Source organism: Magnolia sinica, chromosome 3 (genome assembly GCF_029962835.1).
Source record: "Magnolia sinica isolate HGM2019 chromosome 3, MsV1, whole genome shotgun sequence".
Lineage (NCBI taxonomy): Eukaryota > Viridiplantae > Streptophyta > Magnoliopsida > Magnoliales > Magnoliaceae > Magnolia > Magnolia sinica.
Window position 1 is genome coordinate 92,788,009 of NC_080575.1, and position 18,647 is coordinate 92,806,655.

Sequence of the window (18,647 nt, forward strand, 5' to 3'; positions counted from 1 at the left end):
ATACTCCTAGTTTGTGATTTCCACACAAGATGCAAAGGTCATTAGAACTGACATAGAAATCCTAATGCTCAGATTGAAACAACAGAAGGTTAAACTGAAAATTACTCAAAATTTGCTCGATACCAAACATCTAACAAGGGACCTTAACAATTGCACCTCTAACAGTATGAAAGGTTATATCAAAATGAGGAAAAACTGAGAAACACCAAAAAATCAAGTAGAAGTGAATGAAAATATATTGTAAGAAACTTCACTAGAACAATTTTGTCAAATATGGAATTTGAACTGGATTTAAAGTCTTTAAAACATTTCAAATGACTGTATGGAATTTTATGCTTGCCAAGAAAGACAACAACAACAACTATGGCATTTGTACTAGATTTGAAGCCTCCAAAACATTTCAAGTCCTAAGTAATGTGATACTACATCAGTGTCACATATAAAAATAGAGACATTACTGGGTGAAAAGTAGCTACAGAAAACAAAGTTCAAGTCCAAGAATTTGTCCTAACATTCTCACTCCTTTCAAGTTCAATACGTGCTATACATTCGATATGATGAACCTGAAATGAATTAATTGATCTACACTCAACCAACATCACCAAAATTCCTGCAAAATGAACTAGCGGAGAATTTGAATAGAAGTAACTATAAGAAAACCTTCTAATCTCTATTAAATAAATTCATTAAATGCCATAGTAGCAACCTAGAAAAGCTCACGAACCATCCAGGCCCCCTCTCCATCATATTTTTGAACAGGCTCACTTCCAATAACACAAATAAAGCATGCATCAATTCTTTTGGCTACATCTCTAGCTAGTAAAGTTTTGCTTGTTCCTGGAAGACGATAGTAGAGCACCCCCTTCAGAGGATCAATGCCAGGCTTCACAAATTTCTTTGGATGGAGCATGGGGAGTTCCAATACCTTTATTAAAAAAATAAAATAAAATAAAATAAAGACAACATCACAACAAGAAGGAAACATACATGCAAGAAAGTGTACCTGGATTCATCATCATCATCTAAGCCTTATCCCAACTAATTAGGGTTGGAAAAGTACGCCTAGAGTGGTATCTACAAAAAAAAAATAGTGGCTGCTTGATAATTGCAAGGAAAATATACCCTACTAAAGACAACCATACTGAAATTTTTATGTTGTCTAGCAACAAAACCATGGTGAGAAAAAAATCAGCAAAACATTGTTCCTTCTCTACATTGGGGAGTGATGACCAATGCACCACTTAACTCACTAGGAGCTCACTGATTTCTGCCTCAATATGTGAACAAACGGAAGCTCATATCTTGCTATCAAACTGTAGCAGTAACTTTGAACATTAAACAAAACTACAATTCTTCTTCTTCCCCAGGACTCAAGAATCTGGAGTGATTCTAATCCTAAACCAGGCATGGACATGGAAAACTAGGGTGAAATTTTCCCTGAACTAGGAATCCCTAGTCACTCGACCCAGCTAGTCAATGACCAAGTAGTATGGACATGGAAAACTATAGTGAGATTTAGGTTGATTGAGCAGCATAGTTTGAGAACTATGCTTTTCCAGTAATCTTCATGTAAAACCGTCCACATCAATCATTTGCGCATGAGATTACTCTCGATTACTTAAAAGTCTATTATTTGCTCTTTTCTTAAAAATGACAAGATTCTGTGCAGCAATAGCGTCTTAATTCCTATATGTTAAAATCTTATCTAGAACATCCCAAAGGAAGACTTGTATTAGTGGCCATCTTTTGAGACAATGAAATGCCACAATCACAAACTAACTATGCAGTGATCTTCCATGTTCCCTAATTTTTCTAATGCCATTAATAATTTTTTTTTAAAAAAAAAGTGCCAAAAATAAAACCAAGAAACACACCACAGAGTCATTGACCTTCTTGGCCATTTCCTTGATTTTCTTCTCCACTTTCTTTCTGTTGGTAGAGTAGGGTACCAATCCCTGCCATCCAAAAATTCCAAATATCAGAAAACATGATGCAAGCCCCTATTGAACACTAAACACAACACTAATAATCCACATGACCAACAAAGTGAAAGAAAGAAAGATGCAAAAGCTCAATGCATTTGAAACCACAATAAAAAGCCATTATGAGTGACACAAATCCAAATCTAAAAATACTAGATTCTTAGATTTTTTTTTTCTCCTAGTATGCAAACACAGAAGTTAGATTTTCGAGAATATTCTCATTACTCAAGGGATTCCGACACTTGGGGCTTCCCTAAGGGACATGAAAGAATTGGATCCTGTTCAGCAACAAACTAATATGGCTGAATCATTTCTTCAAACAATTGATATACACATTTAGGGGGTTGTGGACAGCAGCGGATATGGTTGCTGCCAATAGCTGGCCATCAAAAGAGGAAATGAGAGAGAAAGAGAGAGTACCTTTGACTTCCTCCTCTGATTTCTTCTATTATCTTCAACTGTTGGAGAGAGATTGATGAAATTGTGCGTCGAAGAGAACGAGGGAGAGAGACATCGAGAGAGAGGGAGGGAAATCAAGGAGATTGAGGAAGGGAGAGGGAGAAGCACGGGAGAGAGAGAGAGAGATTGAGGAAGGGAGATGGAGAAGTGAGATGGAAGAGAGATTGAGGAAGGAAGAGTGAGAAGAGAGGGAAATAGAGGGAAATGAAGGGTGCGCGGAGAGATCGAGGAAGGGAGAGCGAGAGAAGAGGGAAATGAAGGGCGCGCGGACAGATCGAGGAAAGGCGAGGGAGAAAAGAGGGAAAAAGAGGGAAATGAAATGAAATGTGCCTGGTTTTTTTTTAAAAGTAAAATCATTTTGGGGGTGACGGACGACACTTTCAGCGCCTAGTTTTAGCACTCGTGGGCCCACCGTGATGTATGTTATTTATCCACTCCATCCATTCATTTTAACCAATCATTTTAACAGTTGATCCAAAAAATGAGTCAGATTGGAGCTGTAAGCGGACTACATAATATATTAACGATAGAAATTTATTTTTTATTATTTCTTATGGTGTGGTCCACTTAGACCTTTAATCTACATAATTTTTTGGCTCATCCACTGAAATTATAAATCAGAATTTATGGGCGGTTTAGATCAAACGAATACATTCCATGGGCCCCATGGAGCCCCTTAAGCACCATCAATATCTAATAAGGTTATGGTAAGGAGGTAGGTTTTAGGTACAGATAATTAGGTTTTAGCTACGGATTAAGTCTGAAGCAACTATAGCTAAGGTTTATATCCGTAACAAAAAATAAACATGGTCTGTATGCTTTGCCCCTTTTTTTGGTAGTGGATGCGAATGAAATGACCAAGCTGGAGTGTGAAGTTAGGATAATAATACATAGTATCGCAGGATACAGGGTCCACCACAAGGGACTTCTATCCAAACTAGTCTCATACCTAAATTTGGATAGTCAGACACAATGTGGTAAACTCCTGATCTCAGGTTAGTCGCGCGCTCCAACCGAAATCCTGGCCAATGTGAAGGTACACGTAACAAATAGTTGCGCCCCACCAGCCCAAGTGGATAGTGAATGAATAAATGAATGAGTATGCAACTCCTGCTCAATAAGTCCACATATCAGTGTAGTTCCTTTCTGGGGAAATCACCAGGGTCTAGTACACTCCACATGCAATTGTTGCCCATTGACACACGACCATGCAAGTGGAAGAGACCTCATCATCTGCCTGGCTAGTAGTCAGCCAATATCTACCCGGCATGTCGATAGCGGACCCATTTACGAGCTGGTCAAACTCAGCTTAGCTATGCCCCCTACCCACGGGCGGGTAAGGCCACACCCCCTCCCAACTGACCACGAAACAATGGGAGACGCAGCCTCTTGGTATTCGCTCTCATGCGCTCATATATATCCATTCGGTCTTGACGTTGGGGCGTCTCCTAGCCACAGAGGTTTAGAAATTTTTACCCAGGGACATCTATAGCACCTGCATGCTAGAACCAAATATTTTCGGTGTCCCATCTGGCCATCCACGATATGCCTATGGAGGCTGCGGCCCTGATGTCGATAGGGCGTACAGTAATCACAATACACAATATAGGATGCATGGGTCATACAATCCAGTCATGCACCAATCCTACGCATACCGTGCACTTATGTGAGATAACCTCTGCCTATCAAGGAGTCTAATAACCTACCCAATGACATATGCAATGGTCAACCACATCTCATAACAAACATACAGATGATGTGTATGGGCATATATTATGATGCTATGCTGTCACATACTCATAATCGATATCAATAATCGGTATCGATAACCGGTACTGATAATCGGCCTCGACAATTGGAATTGACCGAACAAGGCCTAAGGGAAGGTCACAATGTGGACATTAAACCAGCATTGGCCAACAATGTGGTCATTTAACCAACATTACTCCTAAGGAGTGACCCACATAAAGCCAAACATATAGTGGGCCCAAGGACCCACATAATGGCCCAATATACATCACCATGGGCCTCTCTCAAGTGCTTAATACATGTTATGATGGGCCTCACTCATGGGCTACATATACAACACATTGGGCCTCACCGTATGGGCCGAAATACATCATATTAGGCCTTGCCCATGGGCCTCGAATACATCACATGGGTCGCATCACATGGGCCTCATATATATCAAGGTGGGCCTTAACAACAAGCCTTATACACATCAAGGTGGGCCTCAACAACGGGCCTCATATATATATCAATAAGGCTACATTAATGGGCCGCATCAATGGGTCGCATTAATGGGCCTCATACACATCAAGTGGGCCCCATGGAACTTGCTGACATCAATACCTCAGCTATCAAGTTGGTGTGAGGTACTCCAGTCAATCCGCATCCACCGTCCATGGATTGGACGGTGCGGATGCAATACATTAAATCAAGGTGGGCCCCACACGCTGCCATGGTGGGGCCACGTCCAATGAATGGACAGGGTGGAGAAGCACATACATCATGGTAGAATCTCATCGTCCTTGCACTGGATGGTGAGGATACAACACTTACATCATGGTGTGGTCCATGGATGACGTGTACAGATCACTTACATCGGGTGGGACCGACGCCCATGCTGGGTGGATTAAAACCCATATATTATGGTGCGCGCCACACCAGCAGATGGACGACTTGAAGAAAATAAAGGTGGGCCCTACAGAGCTTGGTGACGTCAACTGTTGGTGGGACCCATGGAGCTTGCCGCGTCAAAGCAGCAGCTATAGGGCTGGTGTGCGGTACAACAGCCACTCCAATTCCCTTCGTAAGTGGGTCCCATGTGGGGCCCACCACAATGTTTATCTACCATCTAATCTATTAATAAGGTCATAGGGACCTGAGTACACAAGAAAAACAAATTACATAATGATCCAAAACCTCTGTGACAACCCAAAAGGGTTTCAATGGCAGACGCTCAATCAACATTGTTTCCTGCCGTGTGGGCCACCTGAGCATTGAGTACGGCTGATATTTAGGGTGGGGCTCACAGCAAAAAGGGGCCCACCATATGCACGGTGTGATGTTCAACACACATCACATGGGGCCCATGGCTGGGACCCGTGGTCTCTGGCCCTACCGTCAAATGCGGTAGCGTCCTGCTGCAGTGTTAGCAGTAGTAGGTGTTGCATACTTTTTTTTGAAAAAATAGAATTTTCATGGTTTTTCGTATGTGGGGCCCACATCAGGTGAATCCAACCCAGTCATTGCATTCAATGGCTCAAGACCGACCAAACAAGCCCAATATTCGATGTGTTTTGGCGTATAGAAACATCGGGATAGATTTCAACGGTAGAAAATACTGTTTTCTATGTTATGGGCCGCCAGATGGTCGGCTTAGCTTCATTTTTCGGCTCAACGCCTAAAATGAGCTGAGGAATGGGATGGACAGTGTGGATCAAACTTATATGGGGGTTTCATTTTTGGAGGGGTTTGGGGTTTTAGAGGGGCGCGTGACGGACGGCTCCCTGAGACGTTTTATGGTTTTAGGACCGTGGGGCCCACTGTGATGTATTTCATATATCCACTCCGTCCAATAATTTTAAATTATTATTTTAAGTGCTGATAAAAAAATGAGTTAGATCAAATCTATAAGGTGATCACACAACATATTAACAGTAAAAATTTAATTTATATTATTTCTTATGGTTTGGTCCACTTAGACATTTAATCTACATAATTTTTGGGCTCATGCACTAAAATTATATATCAGAATTTTTGGACGGCTTAGATCAAACACATATATTCCAATGGACTGGATCCCTCTAAGCACCATCTATATTTAATATGCTTTAGGTAAAGAGTTACGCTTTAGCTACAGAGCACTTAGGCTATAGGTACGGATTAAATCCGTAGCTATATTGCTACAGATTAAATTCGTAGCTAAAAGCTTTCAACCTCCATGGCCATTGCTCGATTTTTTGGTAGTGATGTCACTTACTTGAAATTAGATACCACATAACTTGTTTACTTAAAATCCGTACAGGTAATCCAAGGACAGGGTAATTTGGTCCAAAAATATTTTCAAAACTCATAAGATGAGTAGTGTAAGAATATTTGAAACATTCATTCCTTTTCAGAATTTTGACAAATACAAGAACACGGTATTTATTAAGTAGTTGGATATTCACGTCAAAGTGTGTAAAGAATAAATAAATAAAAACACGCATGTGCAACTCACCTTCATCTAAGCACCCACCGGCGTCTCTTTCTCCAACGTGAGGGGAAGGATTAACATTTGTGTAATCCAACCTGTCCATAAGGTGGATCACCCCTTGTTTAGCCCTTATCCATAAAGTCAGGCTGATTCAACACTAATGTCGGTCACCTTATAATATTATAGCTAAGAACTACTAAATAACATGGTATGGCCCACCTGAGTTTTGGAAATTGGACTACTGTGATGTGTGGGTAATTTTTTCATCGTAACCAGGCACATCAAATGAATGAATTGGATTGGCACTGAAACAAATCCGTGAGCGCTGCACAAAACTAACATTAGGAGTCCCATCCTGACTTTTTCTCAGGGCGTGACACAAGCTGTGGATAATCATCGACTCTATCCATCATTGACAAGAGTGGATGCGATGAAAGTTCAATCACCGCGGCTCTTGGTGTGCAAGGTATGGCTAGCTGTCGCTTGGGTGGCTAAGGGAGTTGAAGAGATTTTTCCTTTAAAAAAAATAAAATAAAATAAATAAATTGATGGCCCTCGATTTTGCATATATTACGCAGGGGACTTGCCTTCATAATCACCGAATAGTTTCATTATCTTCACCAAAAACTCGCCGCGAAGATTGTTCTTCTGTTAAGATTTTTAATTTGTATGCCAAAGGCATATTCTCGCAATAGATGGTTTGGAACAACCATGCTGGGGTATATCTGTTGTAACAGGGCGGAGGAATACAGTTTCAGGAGGTTCACCGAACTACTGATTGAAGTACTATCCAGTGAGGCACTGGCCCAAGAGACCTCGACGCAAAGAGAAAATCAAGAAAAGTCTAAGTCAAGAGTCAATAGTCAATATTCCATAAGGAATCGCCCGCCTAAATTACCGTGATTGTCAATCATGACCATTCCACTCTTCTTCCCTGTAGATGACACAGTCAGTCGTACCACAATTCAGACCATCCAAATCCCTAGTCCAATTTTGAACTGAGCATAACAAAAATTAAAACTGAAAAAATGAGCAAGTTTTTACTTCTAATCACCAAGTATAGATTACCTTATGGTGCAGGGAGGGACTAGATGAGGTCGATTACCGTAATCCTTGGGGGATAATTATAAAACATGAATAATACCTAATAAATGCAACTAACTTAATTGATGATAAAAAAATGAAACTGCAATTCTTCAAAATAAGGAGCTCAAACCTGTGACGGAGTTTTAGATTTAGATTCCAACTCGATCACTTTAAAAACCTGGCTCACTATAAATAGTAAACTTATTATTTATAAACAACCTCTATTCTTACTAGACTTTGTGATTTCCAGCCAAAAACAACCTATAAGCCCTTTTCATGTTAGGCACAACTTCTACGACTTAAAAGATCAAAAGTTATACTCAAATTAAAACTAAACAAAACTTTTGACCGTTGATATGTTGGAATCTCACAAACCTAGTGTGGGCAACCCGGCATAGCCAGATTGGTTGGCTTTTGTAGGTCCTCATACCCCCAAAATCATACACAATATGTTGAAAAACTCATCCCGGTTTGTGAGATATGGCTGATTTAAGGTTCTAACAGTCCAGATCGTTTCCACTTCCGATTGGGCTTCTCTGGTCCATCTTTGCCATGAAAGTGTCTGTGACCCACTCTACATCAGTCCCCTCCACTTCAAAAGAGATCAACCTCAAGTTCTCGTCTAGCTTCAGTTCATGATAGTTATTCAGGTCCATATCGTTGAAAGTATGCAAGATCTCAATGTCATCTAGAAGATCAATAATGTAAGCATTGTCATTAATCTTTCGAAGAATTGGTATTGGTCTAATCTTCCTGTTATTTAACTTGTTGTATCTCAGTAGAAAATCTCTCATTGCGTAGATTAACCATAACATTGTTACACACCTCAAACACGTTTTTCCGCTAACGCTTGTCGGCTTGCTCATTGTACTTGTCGTTTGAAGTTTGTAGTTTGTCTTAAACATATGCATGAATGCCTAGGATTCAGTATGTCCTGCTACAATGCTCATGCCCCGGAGCTTGGGCAAAGGGACCAAGTGTATGGTGGGGCACTCAAACATAAACAATTTGGAATAAGGAATTCTATGTCAAGCAGTTCACCATATTATTGAATGCAAACTCCGTTTAAAGCAAGGCCAAATACCACTACGTCGGCTTGACACCTAAAATATACTAGAGGAGGTTTCCCAATGTGCGATTCAGAGCTTCCATCTGCCCATCAGTCTACAGGTGGTAGGCTCTATTGAAGTGAAGTCACGTACTGAACTATTTCTACAAGTCTGCCACAAGTAGCTAATGAACTTCATGTCATGGTCAAAAGCAATGGTCTTAGGAATCCCGTGTAGCAGCACAATCTCTCTAAAGAATATATTCTCCATGTGTATTGCGTCGATGGTCTTCTTACATGAGATAAAGTGCGACATCTTTCAAAAACGATCTACCACCATAAACACCAAATGCATTGTGATCTGTGTTCATGGAAAACTAAGCACAAACTCCATAAATAAGTCCTCCTAAGGGCCATCAGGCACATGTAACATGGTATAGAGGCTCATATTCTGATACTGCCCCTTGGAGGTTTAACAAACATGACAACGATGCATTTCTCTACCCATGTCATGTACCAATTGTGGCTAGTAATACCGTTCTTCAATAAGAGCTCGTATCCTATCTCGCCCAAATGTATCTACCAAGGCCACTTCTATATAGCTCTTGGATAATTTGCTCCCTCAGAGAATTTTGAGGGATGTATAGTTGATTCCCTTTGAAGAGGAAACTGTCTCGCATATGTAAGTCAATGGGATGACTCTATCACCTCATTCATGCATCATTGAAGTCTCCATCCTCGACATGTAACTCCTTGAGACAGTCGAAGCTGACCACCTCATTGCTCATCGTAACCGGTAGTGATGCATGTCAACTAAGTGCACCAGCTACCTTATTCTGCTGCCTTAACTTCTACTTCAGAACGAACGTAAATTCTTATAAAAATACGACCCATCTAACCTGCACACTATTCTTGTTACATTGACTATTAAGAAACTTTAATGATTGATGGTCAGTGTAGAGAACAAACTCTCTCTAAATTAAATAAAGTCACAAATGTCACACTGCTTGAACTACTACGTACATCTCAAGCTCATATGTCGACTATTTCTTTTGGGCTTCGTTGAGCTTCTCACTGTAGAAGGCTACTGGCCCACCTTTTTGTGATAAGACTCCTCTAATTCAGACATATGAGGTGTCATACTCAACCTCAAATAGCTTGTCAAAGTTGGGAAGAACGAAGACTGGTGTTATGGAAAATCGATGCTTGATTTCAGCAAATCTCTTGTTAGCCTCATCGGTCTACTAAAACGACCATTTTTCAAGCAATCTGAAATTAATGTGACTATAGAGCTAAAATTTCGCACGAATCAACAATAAAATGTCGCCGACCTGTGGAAACTCTTCACTTCATGAATGTTTGTTGGAATCGGCCATTCCTTAATATCTCCCACCTTTTCATTATTGACATGGATCGCCATGGACGTCACAAAAATTTTAAGAACAACATGCTGTCCATTAAAAAAAAATTACACTTCTTCAAGTTAATGTACAACTTGTTAATTACCAGGACTTGTAGCATCTGCTTGAGATGTTACATGTGCTCTGTCTCACCCAAGCTAAATATCATGATATCATCAAAATATATCACTACAAATCAGCCAATGAACGGCTTCAACACTTGATTCATCAGACGCATAAAAAAGTTCAGTGTGTTCGATAGACCAAAGGTCATTACTGGCCACTCATATAACACTTCCTTAGTCTTGAATGTTGTTTTCCACTCGTCATCGAGCCAGATACGAATCTGATGGTACCCGCTCCTTAAATCTAGTTTAGAGAACACCTTGGAACCTTCTAACATATCAAGGATGTCATCCAACCATGATATTGAGAATCGGTATTTAATGGTAATCTTGTTAATTACCCAGCTATCGAAACACATGTGTCAGCTCTCATCTTTCTTCGGTGTTAATAAAGCTGGCGCCGTGCATGTGCTCATGCTCTCTCATGAGACCCTTATAAATCAATTCCTCTACCTGCCCCTAAAGTATCTCACACTCTTTCAGACCCATCCGATAGCGAGGGTGGTTGGGCAAGCCAACCCTATAGACAAGGTCTATGTGATGTTAGATGTCCCACATGTGTGGCAATTCATCGGGTAACTCTTTAGGCTAGATTTCTTTGAATTCATTCAACAATAGTCTTAAACTTGGAGGAATGTCTAAGGGCTCCGATTCCTCTCCATTTACCGCCACAGCGTATACCTCGCCAATTTGCTTGGATTCCTCCATGAAATCCCGAATGGTCGGGAGAAAACTCCCCTTCACTTTAAAAACTTCAAGGTGGTTCTCTGGTGCCATAGGGGCAAGGATTGTCTTATGACCATCCTTGACGAAGACGTAGACATTATCTCATCCTTGGTGGGTTGTATCATGGTCTGATTGCCATGGTCGGTTGAGTAACATATGACATGCTTTCATGTCAACCATGTCACAAACTACTTAATTTTTATAGTTCATACCAATTGAAAACGAGACATCGCATTGTTCAGTTACCTTGGTCTTGTTCACCTTCTTTATACAACTAATTGAGTAAGGATAATGATCCTTTATCATAGGTAGCCGCAACTTATCCACCATCATATTCGAGATGATGTTCTTACTATTGCCACTATTTATGATTACATCATAAACCTTGTCGTTGATGGCACATCACATGCAGAATATATTGTGACACTACCACTACAAGAAAATAGGCCTTTAGCCATAATTTTTTAGCCTCAGTTGAAAAAATGGAGGCTAAATATGTCTTTTAGCCTCAGTTTCTAAGGAATTGAGGCTAAAAGTTCATCTTTCGCCTCAGTTGCATAGGAACTGAGGCGAAAAGTCTACTTTTTAGCCTCAATTGCATAGGAACCGAGGCGAAAAGTCTACTTTTTAACCTCAGTTGCATAGGAACCGAGGCGAAAAGTCTTACCTTTTAGCTTCAGTTGCATAGGAACTGAGGCGAAAAGTCTACTTTTTAGCCTCAGTTGCATAGGAACCGAGGCCAAAACTCTACTTTTTAACCTCAGTTACATAGGAACCGAGGCGAAAAGTTTACTTTTTAACCTCAGTTGCATAGCAACCGAGGCGAAAAGTCTACCTTTTAGCCTCAGTTGCATAAGAACCGAGGTGAAAAGTCTACCTTTTAGCCTCAGTTGCATAGGAACCGAGGCCAAAACGCTACCTTCTACCCTCAGTTGCATAGGAACCGAGGCCAGGAGTCTACTTTTTAACCTCAATCACATAAGAAACGAGGCCAAAAGTCTACTTTTTAACCTCAGTTGCGAAGGAACCGAGGCCAAAAGTCTACATTTTAATAGGAACTGAGGCCAAAAGTCTATATTTTAACCTCAGTTGCATAGGAACCGAGGCCAAAGAGTCTACATTTTAGCCTCCATTGCATAGGAACCGAGGTTAAAAGTTTACATTTAAGAATATTGAGAAAAATTTTAGAATCTTGAAAGTATTAATAATTTTTAAAATTTTTGACAATTGTGAAAAAATTGAGAATTTTGAAAAAAAAAATAAAATTGAGAGTTTTAAAAAAGATTTGAATTTTTAATTTTCTAAGAACTAAGAATTTTAAAAAATTTTATGAACTTTTAAAAATTAAGAAATAATTTTTTTTTGAAAAATTAAGAATAAAAAAGTGATAATTATGAAAAAGTATGAATTTTTAAAAAAATTGAGAATTTTTAAAAAATTAAGAATTTTGAAATTTTTTGAAATTTTTGAGAAAAAAAAAAAAGAATTTTGAATTTGAGAATCTTGAAAAAAATTGAAAAATTTTAAAAAATTGAGAAATTTCAAATAATTGAAAATTCTGAAAAAAAAAAATTAGAAATTTTAAAACTATTAAGAATTGATTTATTTTTTTTTTTTAATAATTTTGAAAAACCTTAGAATTTTAATTTTTTTGATAAATTTCAACAAATTTATAATCTTAAAAAAATTAAGAATTTAAAAAAAAAAATCTTGATTTTTTTTTTCTTTTTGAGAATTTTCGTAAAATTTATAAAATTAAGAATTAATTTTAGTGCAGGAACCCAAAAATGAAATAGATCCAAATCAAATTTATAAAATTTTCGTAAAATTTCTAAATTTTTGTAAAATTTATAAAATTAAGAATTAATTTTGGGCCCTGCAAATGAACGGACTCGATTTCCGCATTGTCTGCCACGTGTACCGTAGGGAGATGAGTATACCATATTCTGTTTCTTACGGATGCAATATATCTTCTCCGTGGCTTTTATTCATTTTGGAACTTAGAAGCTCGACGCAGAGCTCTCTCTCAAAATCCCAGCTTTGAAAGGAAAATGAAGCGAAATCGCGTTTTACTTCTGCAATTCTATTTGTCAAAATCCTCAAGCTCTGAAAGGAAAACAGATCGAAATCGCATTTAACTTCTGCAATTTGATCCTTTACAATGCCTAGAAACGTCAATTCTATCCTCCACACCAACAATCTCTTCGCCGATTTCAGTTACTCGTTCTCTCTTTTTTTCTATTGATTTCTCAACTGAAATCCTATCGAAAATTAGAAATCGGGGCAGAAATCTTCATTTTCGTGCGTTTTCCCCATGTGGCCATTCAAAATCCCATTTTCGCATTTTTTGGTTCGATCTGAGGAGTTTTTTTTTTTTTTTTTGCTGATTTCATTGAAATCTTTCTCAGGATGTGAAAAATCCTGTCGTTTCTAGCTCATTTGCTGGATTTGAGCAGTTTTTGCATTGCAATATCAGCGATTAGGGTTTGGTGTTCGATCTGAGAGAAAAACCTTGTTCTCTGCTACAAAATCTGCTCCTTCATTGCCGATTTCCATGCAGGCTAGATAAACAAGGGGCATATACACCGATATCAGCTCCTTCTCCGAATCGAACCCTAGCTATTCTCTGTCTTCTCCAATATTTCTCTCATCTTCGTCAAATCTACCGTCTCTCTCTCTCTCTCCGATCATCAGATCCTCAAAAGACAGTCACTACGCCAAAACTGCGAAAAAAGGACGGTCCAAAACCGTCTCAAATGACCAAAAAGGACGGTCATGGACCGTCGCAAGGGCCATCAAATTTTGACGTGTCGTATTACTTAAAGGACGGTCGAAAACCGTCATTTTTATTGACGAAAAAAAGACGGTCATGGACCATCGTAAAAAAGGACGGTCGTGAACCGTCCTTAAAAAGGACTGTCTCGGACCGTCTCTTATTAAGCCTTTAAAGGACGGTCATGGACCGTCCTTAAAAAAGACTGTCCTAGACCATCTCTAATAAGCCTTCAAAGGACGGCCATAAACCGTCCTTTTAAAGGACGGTCATGAGCCGTCCTTAAAAAGGACTGTCATGAACCGTCTCTTATGAGCCTTCAAAGGATGGCCATGGACCGTCCTTTAAAAGGACGGTCATGGACTATCCTTAAAAAGGACTGTCATGGACCGTCTCTTATGAGCCTTCAAAGGACAGGCATTGACTGTCCTTTAAAAGGATGGTCATAAACTGTCCTTAAAAAGGACTGCTATCATATTCTTCCTGATATACACTCGTTATATTTCATCGTATTCTTCCTGACATACACTTGTTATATAATATATTTCATCATATTCACATTCACATCCATCTAAACCAAAACTACGTAAATCCAACAAAAACTACATTCATCCAAACATAAACTACATCCATCCAAACACAAACAATCTTATCCACATTACATTCATCCACACATAAATACATACAAATTTAACATCATAAATAAAAAAAGAAAAAAAATCAGCAACAATTTTCTTTTTGTCTTTCACCTGAAAAAAAAAATATTAAACCAACAAAACATTATAATTCAGAATCATGAAGAATTGCATAAACCTCTTCCAAAAAAGTGGGCACTTTTTAAAAATAAAACTGATCATTAACATAGGTTTAGGTTTAGGTTTTAGGTTTAGGTTTAGGTTTAGGATTAGGTTTTAGATTATAGGTTATAAGTTTAGGTTATAGGTTATAGGTAAAGGTTTAGGTTATAGGTTTTGGTTTAGGTTAAGGTTTAGGCTTAGGTTATAGGTTTAAGTTAAGGTTTAGATTTTAGTTATAGGTTATAGCTTTAGAGAATTGAGAATAGGTTAAGGTTAAGGTTTATGTTTAGGAAATCGGGTCCGAGTTCGGGATCAGGTTTAGGTTTGGGTTATCAAGTTTAGGTTAGGGAGTTGAGATTAGGATTAGGTGTAGGTTTAGGTTCAAGGATTTGAGAATACATTTCGATTTTAGGTTTAGGTTTAGGTTTTAGGCTTATGTTTAGGTTATAAGTGCAGGTAATAGGTTTAGGTTTATGTTAAGTTATAGGTTAAGGTTTAGGTTTAGGAAATCAGGTTCGGGTTCAGGATCTGGTTTAGGTTTGGGTTTTCAAGTTTAGGTTTAGGTTTAGGTTAGGGAGTTGAGATTAGGATTAGGTGTAGGTTTAGGTTTAGGGATTTGAGAATACATTTCAATTTTAGGTTTAGGTTTAGGTTTTAGGCTTATGGTTAGGTTACAGGTTTAGGTTATAGGTTTAGGTTTAGGAAATCGGGTTCGGGATCGGGTTTAGGTTTGGGTTTTCAAGTTTAGGTTTAGGTTTAGGTTAAGGAGTTGAGATTAGGATTAGGTGTAGGTTTAGGTTTAGGGATTTGAGAATACATTTAGGTTTTAGGTTTAGGTTTAGGTTATAGGTTATAGGTTTAGGTTTAGGTTTAGGTTAAGCTTTAGGTTTAGGTCATAAGCTATAGGTTTAGGAAATTGAGAATATGTTAATGTTTAGGTTTAGAAAATTGGGTACAGGTTCGGCATCGGGTTTAGGTTTAGGTTTAGGTTAAGGAGTTGAGATTAGGATTAGGTGTAGGTTTAGGTTTAGGGATTTGAGAATACATTTAGGTTTTAGGTTTAGGTTTAAGTTTAGGTTATAGGTTATTAGTTTAGATTAAAGTTTAAGTTTAGGTTTAGGTTTAGGTTTAGGTTATAAGCTATAGGTTTAGGGAATTGAGAATAGGTTAAGGTTTAGGTTTAGGAAATCGGGTTCGGGTTCGGGATCGGGTTTAGGTTTGGATTTTCAAGTTCAGGTTTAGGTTTAGGTTAGGGAGTTGAGATTAGGATTAGGTGTAGGTTTAGGTTTAGGGATTTGAGAATATATTAGGTTTTAGGTTTAGGTTTAGGTTATATGTTATAGGTTTAGGTTTAGGTTTAGGTATAGGTATAGGTTATAAGCTATAGGTTTAGGGAATTAAGAATAGGTTAAGGTTTAGGTTTAGGAAATCGGGTTCGGGTTCGAGATCGGGTTTAGGTTTGGGTTTTCAAGTTTAGGTTTAGGTTAAGGAGTTGAGATTAAGATTAGGTGTAGGTTTAGGTTTAGGGATTTGAGAATACATTTAGGTTATAGGTTACAGGTTTAGGTTTAGGTTTAGGTTAAGGTTATAGGTTATAGGTAATAGGTTTAGGTTTAGATTTAGGTTATAAGCTATAAGTTTAGGGAATTGAGAATAGGTTAAGGTTTAGGATTAGGAAATCGGGTTCGGGTTCGGGATCGGATTTTGGTTTGGATTTTCAAGTATAAGTTTAGGTTTAGGTTAGGGAGTTGAGATTAGGATTAGGTGTTAGTTTAGGTTTAGGGATTAGAGAATACATTTAGGTTTACATTTAAGAAATCGAGTTCGGGATCGGGTTTAGGTTTGGGTTTTCAAGTTTAGATTTAGGTTTATGTTAGGAAGTTGAGATTAGGATTATGTGTAGGTTTAGGTTTAAGGATTTGAGAATACATTTAAGTTTTAGGTTTATGTTTAAGTTATATATTATAGGTTTAGGTTTAGGTTTAGGTTAAGGTATAGGTTTAGGTTTCGGTTTAAGTTATAAGCAATAGGTTTAGGGAGAATAGGTTAAGGTTTAGGTTTAGGAAATCAGGTTCAGGTTCGGGATCGGGTTTAGGTTTAGGTTAGGGAGTTGAGATTAGGATTAGGTGTAGGTTTAGGTTTAGGGATTTGAGAATACATTTAGGTTTTAGGTTTAGGTTACAGGTTTAGGTTTTGGTTTAGGTTTAGGTTAAGGTTTAGGTTAAGGTTATAAGCTATAGGTTTAGGGAATTGAGAATAGGTTAAGGTTTAGGTTTAAGAAATCAGGTTGGGGTTCGGGATCGGGTTTAGGTTTTGGTTTTCAAGTTTAGGTTTAGATTTATGTTAGGGAGTTAAGATTAGGATTAGGTGTAGGTTTAGGTTTAGGGATTTCAGAATACATTTAGGTTATAGGTTTAGGTTTAGGTTATAGGTTACGGGTTTAGGTTTAGGTTAAAGTTTAGGTTTAGGCTTAGGTTTAGGTTATAAGATATAGGTTAGTACATTGAGAAAAGGTTAAGGTTTAAGTTTAGGAAATCGGGTTCGGGTTCGGGATCAGGTTTAGGTTTGGGTTTTCAAGTTTAAGTTTAGGTTTACGTTAGGGAGTTGAGATTACGATTAGGTGTAGGTTTAGGTTTAAAGATTTGAGAATACATTTAGGTTTTAGGTTTAGGTTTAGGTTATAGGTTACAGGTTTAGGTTTAGGTTTAGGTTAAAGTTATAGGTTATAGGTTTAGGTTTAGGTTTAGGTTTAGGTTATAAGATATAGGTTTAGGGAATTGAGAATAGGTTAATGTTTAAGTTTAGAAAATCGGGTTCGGGTTCGGGATGGAGTTTAGGTTTGGGTTTTCAAGTTTAAGTTTAGGTTTAGATTAGGGAGTTGAGATTAGGATTAGGTATAGGTTTAGGTTTAAGAATTTGAGAATACACTTAGGTTTTAGGTTTAGGTTTAAGGATTTGAGAATACACTTAGGTTTTAAGTTTAGGTTTAGGTTATAAATTTAGGTATAGGTTAGGTTATAGGTTAAGGTTTAGGTTTAGAAAATCGGGTTCGGGTTCAGATCGGGTTTAGGTTTGGGTTCAGGTTTAGGTTTAGGTTTAGGTTAGGGAGTTGAGATTAGGATTAGGTGTAGGTTTAGGTTTAGGGATTTCAGAATACATTTAGGTTTTAGGTTTATATTTAGGTTATAGGTTATAGGTTTAGGTTTAGGTTTAGGTTTAGGTATAGGTTTAGGTTTCGGTTTAGGTTATAAGCTATAGGTTTAGGGAATTGAGAACAGGTTAAGGTTTAGGTTTAGGAAATCGGGTTCGGGTTCGGGATCGGGCTTAGGTTTTGGTTTTCAAGTTTAGGTTTAGGTTAGGAAGTTGAGATTAGGATTAGGTGTAGGTTTAGGTTTAGGGATTTGAGAATACATTTAGGTTTTAGGTTTAGGTTTAGGTTATAGGTTACAGGTTTAGGTTTAGGTTTAGGTTAAGGTTATAAGTTATAGGTTTAGGTTAAGGTTTAAGTTTAGGTATAGGTTATAAGATATAGGTTTAGGGAATTGAGAATAGGTTAATGTTTAGGTTTAGGAAATCGGGTTCGGGTTCGGGATCGAGTTTAGGTTTGGGTTTTCAAATTTAAGTTTAAGTTTAGGTTAAGGAGTTGAGATTAGGATTAGGTGTAGGTTTAGGTTTAAGGATTTGAGAATACATTTAGGTTTTAGGTTTAAGTTTAGGTTATAGGTTACAGGTTTAAGTTTAGGTTTAGGTTAAGGTTATAGGTTATAGGTTTAGGTTTAGGTTTAGGTTTAGGTTATAAGATATAGGTTTACGGAATTAAGAATTGGTTAATGTTTAGGTTTAGGAAATCGGGATCAAGTTCGGGATCGGGTTTAGGTTTAGGTCGAGTTGAGATTAGGATTAGGTGTAGGTTTAGGTTTAAGGATTTGAGAAAACACTTAGGTTATAGGTTTAGGTTTAGGTTATAGATTTAGGTTTAGGTTAGGTTATAGGTTAAGGTTTAGGGAATTGAGAATAGGTTGAGGTTTATGTTTAGGAAATCGGGTTCGG

At 38.0% G+C, this 18,647-nt stretch overlaps 1 long non-coding RNA gene and 1 pseudogene across 1 annotated transcript; both read right to left on the bottom strand.

Annotated features, from left to right (window-relative positions):
- LOC131240237 (probably inactive leucine-rich repeat receptor-like protein kinase At5g48380) overlaps positions 1-18,647 on the bottom strand; it is a 93,618-nt pseudogene that overhangs the window by 53,716 nt on the left and 21,255 nt on the right.
- LOC131240242 (uncharacterized) lies at positions 816-2,735 on the bottom strand. Its single transcript, XR_009168668.1, has 3 exons — positions 2,403-2,735; positions 1,875-1,955; positions 816-1,123 (listed from the first exon to the last, which is right to left on the bottom strand). It is a non-coding gene; the product is annotated as an uncharacterized LOC131240242 (long non-coding RNA).